This window comes from Diadema antillarum, unplaced genomic scaffold, assembly GCF_040938485.1.
Source record: "Diadema antillarum isolate AM-2024a unplaced genomic scaffold, OU_Dant_1.0 seq00001536_RagTag, whole genome shotgun sequence".
Taxonomy (NCBI): Eukaryota; Metazoa; Echinodermata; class Echinoidea; order Diadematoida; family Diadematidae; genus Diadema; species Diadema antillarum.
The window spans coordinates 494,258-501,078 of record NW_027272268.1 but is presented as its reverse complement, the minus strand read 5'-3'; positions in this window follow the sequence as shown (position 1 = coordinate 501,078).

Below are 6,821 nucleotides of genomic sequence, written 5' to 3'. Positions count from 1 at the left end.
TTGATAATCGTCTATAATATCCCAAAGGTCAAGTCATAAATATCATATGTCTTGGTCAATCATTTATACATTAAATTTCATTTAAACAAATCTATCATGAATTCTTCATGCTCAATAATGATTGTGCGTCAGAATTGTTTTGATATAGCACTGCCACACAACTAGACACACTCAAGTCAATCTTTCGGAGTACCAATCTTTTGATATTGTATCTTCCGACAGTCTGTGTCATGGTTCACAGTGATGCCTTGACTTATCCTGTTGGGATACATTATTAAGGAGTGCATATCTTTATTTTTTATTATTTTTTATTGTTTGCCAATAACAAATGAACCTCATCATCTTTACTGCAGACAGACAGGTGTTCCATCAATCTTCACCGTCGGGTTGTCAGAGCGCACACTTGCCCACCTTGCCCGGAACCACGGGTTTGCCACCAGAGGTGTCAAGCAACGCCACCTCTGGCTACTGTTATTCCTCAGAACCCTATCTCTCAACATCATTCAGGAAATCCAAGCCACCTCACAACGGGCTTGGGGCTGACGCTGCGGCTGCCCAACATCGGAGGAAAGCTGCTGCTGCTGCTGCTGCAACCACAGGACAGAGTCAGATGACATCGTTGGTTGCTTGGGGCAACAGAGAGACCAGGAAGCACCCCAAGGAGGATGAACGGGAGCTGAGATCTCAGTCCACTTCGAGAGGGAGGGATGGTCTCTTGCTACCAGCCCTCGAACCAAAGATACCCGGTCTCAGAAATCAGAATGGTTCCAAGGTCAGCGGACAGAATGAAATGAGCGGAGCCTCGGGGAGTGCATCCAGCGACAATTCGGACGAGTACGAAGACGAGAGACCAACAGCCAAGGCCATTTTCCAGAGCATTCGGCGGAGAGAAAAGAAGCGAATGATGAAGGAGATGAAGCTCAAAATGAGAGAAAAGAAGCAACGGTTGAAGAAGAAAAGGAAGAAGGCGAAAGAGAGAAGAGACAAACGGGGAGAGTCGAGAGGAACACAGAAAAGTGACGATGATTTGAACAGGGCAGGGTACCAACAGCAGCAGAGTAACAATCGAAACGGTATGAAAAATAACTGGAGAAAATTTCCTCACACCTGACAACTACTTCATTCTCCACTGGAAAATTGAAGTAACAAACAGTAGGGCTCACTAAAATCATTATTCATCTTCTATAGCGTTGAGCTTTAATGCTTGATAACTCGATAATATCAGAATAAGTAATGTGCAATTCAAATAAATGAAAAGAACAATATTCATATCAGGACATTTGAATGCCTTATAGGTTCTTATTATCATCGTGTATTAGGTTTAAAAGGATGAAATTCGAGATGAAATCAGACGCTAATTTACGTGCTATATTAACAGCAGCTACAAGAGTAGAGGCAATTAATCTTGTTGTTGTGTTTATGTGTATGTGTGTGTATGTGTGTGTGTTTGTGCGTTTGCTCGTTTGTTTGTTCTTGTTTGTCTGGGACAACTCTGCCACAATAAGACTTATAAGTTATTGATACGATTGACAGCTGATGTATTGATTTCTTGCAACTTCAATTCAGAAAATGATGTAGGTGCATGCGCATCACTGTTTTGTCCGTCAGTTTGAAGTACATTGTATAAATATAATATTTACTGCCTTTGTTCTGTCACAGAGAGAGAGAGAGAGAAAGAGAAAGAGAGAGGGAAAAAGAAAGAGAGGAGAAAAGAGAATAAGGGATATGAAGGTGCCAAAGGATGATCATCGCAGGCTGACACGTGCAAAGCAACGAAAGGCGCAGAAATTAAAGGGCAAATCCAGGTCATTTAAAAGTCGGTCTTATATAAGGATTAAGGAACTTATTTTGCAAAGTCTCTCTAGTTTATACAAAACAGTTCTTGAGCACGAGTCAATATGAATATGTAAATAAGTAGGATGATGATATCATCGCCGCACTATTCCCTAAAAGTTTATCCATAAAATCCTGAAATTTCCTTCTTCATTTTTCTCTCACAAAATCGGTCGAAATCAGTCGAAAATAAAAACATGTCTGACTGATTCATTATTTTTGAAGTTATTCAGCTTTGAATAACATGTTTACACCTTCATAGCAGAAGAATTGAATTTTTGTCCATATATTGTTTACATACGATCAATCGAAAATTGTGAGCTGATCACATCATCAGGTTACATATTCTTTATCCACTGTTTGAGGATTATCGTTGTGCAAAGATTGGCGAGTCTTTGAATTTAATAACTTCCAATATATTTTCATTCCGATTTTCATAAAATTGTCATTTAGTATTGTGCTTGTAAATAGTTATTGTACGTCCAGGTGTTTTTTTTAAACTTCGGTTATTTCTGGTCAAGACTTGCCCTGTAATGCGAAAGAAAGGCAATATTGCGATGTGTGGTGCTTTCGTGAATATTGAAAAGAAAAAAATTTGTATGGCCACCACTGAACGTCTTACGTTTGTTCTTCGAAGGGGGCTTCACGTTGAAGAAAAGGAAAGATCGAACTGAAAAACGACGACATTCAGAGATAAAGTGCATAAGAAATAGAGAAATGATGATAAATAATTATATCTGTGCGTTTTCCTGCCGTAAGTGCCACCTTGTCGTGCGAAATTCAGAGACTGTTCATGGCAGCACTTTTATGGAATAGGAGGAGTATAGAAGGAAACGGGATTACAGAGGAAGTCATCGGGTGTAATACAGAAATTTGAGACACAACCGTACAAATTTCTCTATATACATCACTATGATTGCAAAGAGATGTATAAATATAGGTGTATTTAAAGAGACATAGCTGGATGAGAGACTAAGAGCAGGAGATAGGAAGAAAGAAACGAGGGTTGAAAATAGACTTAACTGGTGAGAGAGGAGGGATGAGGAGAGCTATAGGGAGGTGAGAAGAGATAGAACGGTCTATAGATACGGAAAGTTCTCATCCTATAACTTATAACTCCTTCCTTCCGTGATACAGCGCCCATGCTTGTTGAGTGATGGCCACAGGATGTTTCGTCAAAATGGAAGCCTAAATTCACCTCGGTTATATCTATAGTCTTCTCCTATAGACACGTTTGTAGATCGTGAGGTGACGTCCTCCGTGACACAGAATCCCATCCTATACGCCCCTCCACTCTCGTTTTTACCACGGGCAGAGTGCCACAACTGCACAAATCCACTTGTCCGTTTGCCAATGGCACCCAAAGTGTAGGCCTACTCTTAAAAAGAGGAAGAGGTGACTTCGCTCAGTGGATTAGACCATGGATTATCAATCACAAGGTCCGTGATTCTAGTCCCCTGGCTAAAGCGGATGTGTCACAAAGACAAAACACTCTATCCTCATTGCCTAATCCTTCCGTATAGGGCTATATTGCCGTTGGTCCCATGGTCTTGCTTATAAGCAACCAATGTTTCCTCAGCCGTCACGTCCAACAAACATGAAATTAAATTACTTGCCCTGTTATTTGGGCATTCGCCATCGTTTCCGCAATGCACCTAACAATTTAATAGAGTATGCAAAAAGCAAAACCTGGTCTATAACATAAATCCTAATAATGCACATCGTAGCAACTATGACTTCACAAGCAACTGACATTACATAACATAGCGTAAAAATAGTAAAAAATGAATACAAAAATGAAAACCAAATAAAGTAGTATTTGTCGTACTTCGTAAAATGACGTAACTAAGGTCACTTACGAAACAATTTCATTGCGCACTAAAATGAATGTTAAGCAAAACCTTTTCGCCAATGTTAACTGGTTTTGAAAGATCGGTCCCAAGTTCGTTCAAAATATTTAATATATTCATAGCATTACTCATTTTGAGCACCAGTTTTGGTATTTATTGTATAAGAAATCTTTGCAAATCATTGCGATAGTGCCTTAATACAACTCAGCTGACCAGGTAACATGTGCACAAACAGACGTTTAAATGTGACAAAATACCCTGTAACCACAGTTTCAATTTAAATTTCAAACCTCCATTCTTGAAAATGAGTGGCCAGTTTAGCTTTCTTTTTGGAAATTCTGTATTCTATTCATATATCATCTTTATGTTTTGTTGAAACTTATGTGATTCAAAGTTCCTTAAAATCTTATGTACTCGTGTATATTGCTTTGTATAATTTTATATGGAAATAAAATCATTTGAATTTGAAGTAAGCCATAAAAGGTTCTTTAATTCTTTATTCTGAAATTCACAGACATGAAATACTTTAAGGATAAAAAATATGAAGTATAATAATCTTCATGTATACTATATATTTTCTCAAAATAAGAAAAGTTTTAATTTTTGTTTTCCTTGTGATTAATAATATCTATTATCTTTTACCATTGTCAGTAGCCCTAAATTGGGGAATAGAATGAACAGGCGTAAAAAAGAAAAGTTTCAGGCGATTTATACAAAAGGAACAAGTGGGTGAATCTTTTTTCTTGATTTTATGAATAGACAATCATTTAAGGCTATTGCCCTATATAAAAGTGTAAAAATAACCTACTTTCACGCCTCATGGTTTGACCTGTACAACCTTACGACACTAGAAGTGCCTCGTTCAGCACGGATGTCCACTTGTACAGTAGGCCCCTTTGACATGACGGTCTCCTTAGACTAAGGGCCCTATGATGATAATGTTACTTGCAATGCCGATGAGTAACCTATAGAGTAGGCCCGTAAATTCAAACGTTTTGACCAATCATTAATAAGTCATGAGGTCCCGAGACAAATCGACCCCCTTAAGGTAATGAATATTATCATGGGCCCCTCTCCATTCCAATCGCGGCCACCCATTAGTCATTTCACACAATCCATGCAAGTATCAGCGGTTTATAGTCCGGAATTCAATAACACATTGCATCAACTGATAGATGCAAGAACTTATGACCCTCAACGTTTATTTTTATTAATTTTCCCTGACCTGTGAAATAGGTGCATGTACTATAGAAATCAAACTTCTCATTTGCGAATTTTCGTCCACTAATAGAACAGTGCACATGCACAAATGCGAGTCTGACATTATTTTGACACCTAAGTTTTGATAACAAAGTTAAAGGGACGATGTAGTTTTGGTTAAGATGGGCTTCAGTATTCCGACTTTTTTTGTTGAGATAATGAGAAACGTCATACGAAATATGAAAGAGCATACGATTCTAAGATTGGTTTTGAAAGAAATTGGTTTTGAAGTGACTGAGATATCCAAAACCAAAGAGGTTCTAATAAAAGGTGGGAACCACTTCGTTTGACTTTGTTGTTGTTGTTGTTTTTTATATGTCAGCCATTTCAAAAGATTTCATCAAATAAACTTTTAATTCCTCTTAGAAAACTATACCATCCCTTTAAAGTTATTGATGTTTCACTATACTGATTTTCTGCCCAGAAATCAACTCCGAAACCTGAAATATCCCTTATAATTATTCATGTGATCGTGAAAATTAGTTTAATGTTTTTTTCCATGACCTTCGGCTTTTGACTTCCCCCTAATATGTTTGTAATTTCTTATAGGTTCGATCTCGTACCACGTCTTGTTGAATTTGCAATGATTCTCGAATAAATGTTGAACATTTTAATAAGCACACCCTGAACTTGCAATCGACATCCCCTCAGGTCATTTAAACATACGTCATGTAATTTATGATTGATTTAACTTTCCCAAGATAAGGATGCGTTATGAATTGCGTTATGAATTCTATTGCAAATCATTTAACGCGTTAAATCTACTTTTATTCGAACATCCTCTTCATTGCAAACATTTACGAATCGTAACATAAATCTCTTATTTGATATGAACCATTTGCACTAGCTATGCAGTGGATAACATATAGTGTCACTTATTTCTATTTTTTCTGCTCTTTTTACTTTCTTTTCATGTGCTTTATGCTCTGAAAAAAAAACCGATTGTTCGTTAACTGTACCATATTTATGTTCATTTTGTTCTTGTCTTTTATTTGTGCGCATGTAATGTAATGTATATCAACGCAGGACTCCCTTGTAAAGCAGGCCTTAGTGGCTCTGAATAAAGACTACCCTGATTTCAAAGAAGACTTAATGAATAAATAAAATGAATCAATTGGTATTCTACTTCAAAATCAAGCTCTTGTTTATCTCAAATACGTGGACTTAAATTCAAAAGGACTATGCACGTTTTGGAGTTACAATCATTAAAGGAATGGGTCGGGGAAATGTGTTGACATGACTGAATAGTTGGGTCAACATGCTCTTACACTTCGTATTTAAATCATAATTCCGTATTCATGTACATATACTTCGAAATAAAAAGACAAGGTAAAATGCATACAGCACATGATCATAATAGTTTCAATAAGTTTCAGATAAAACGATGACCGTATTTATAGAACTTTTGCCACAGCTGACCAAAATGTCGCGTAAGTATTCCCCTGGGTGTGCCCTTCCCTCAACCCCCCCCCCCCCCCCATCGTCTTACTGTTATGAGGCCACGAGAGCGACTGCTCTTATATAAAGTAGGCCTTTCTCTGAGCACAGAGTAGTTTGTTTGGCTCTCTCGTTGAGGCTGTCGAGAAACAAGAGACAATATCGCAAACCTTGCCAAATCGCCCCATGATTCCATCCATTCTGGGCATGCCAACTTTTGCGTTCCGCGAAAAAACCAAAAGCCTCCAAATAGAAAAATGTGACTGAAAACCAGCAGTTTCCTTTTCTTTGAAGCCGGCACCGCCTCAGATGAGTAAAATCCATTATCAAGTCAGTCTGCGAATATTATGCTATGAAACCACGTTCTACCAACAGCGTCCTGATGTTTGCTCATTTCCCTTAAAATACCCGCTTGACATTATCGCTTTATCAAAAATGCAT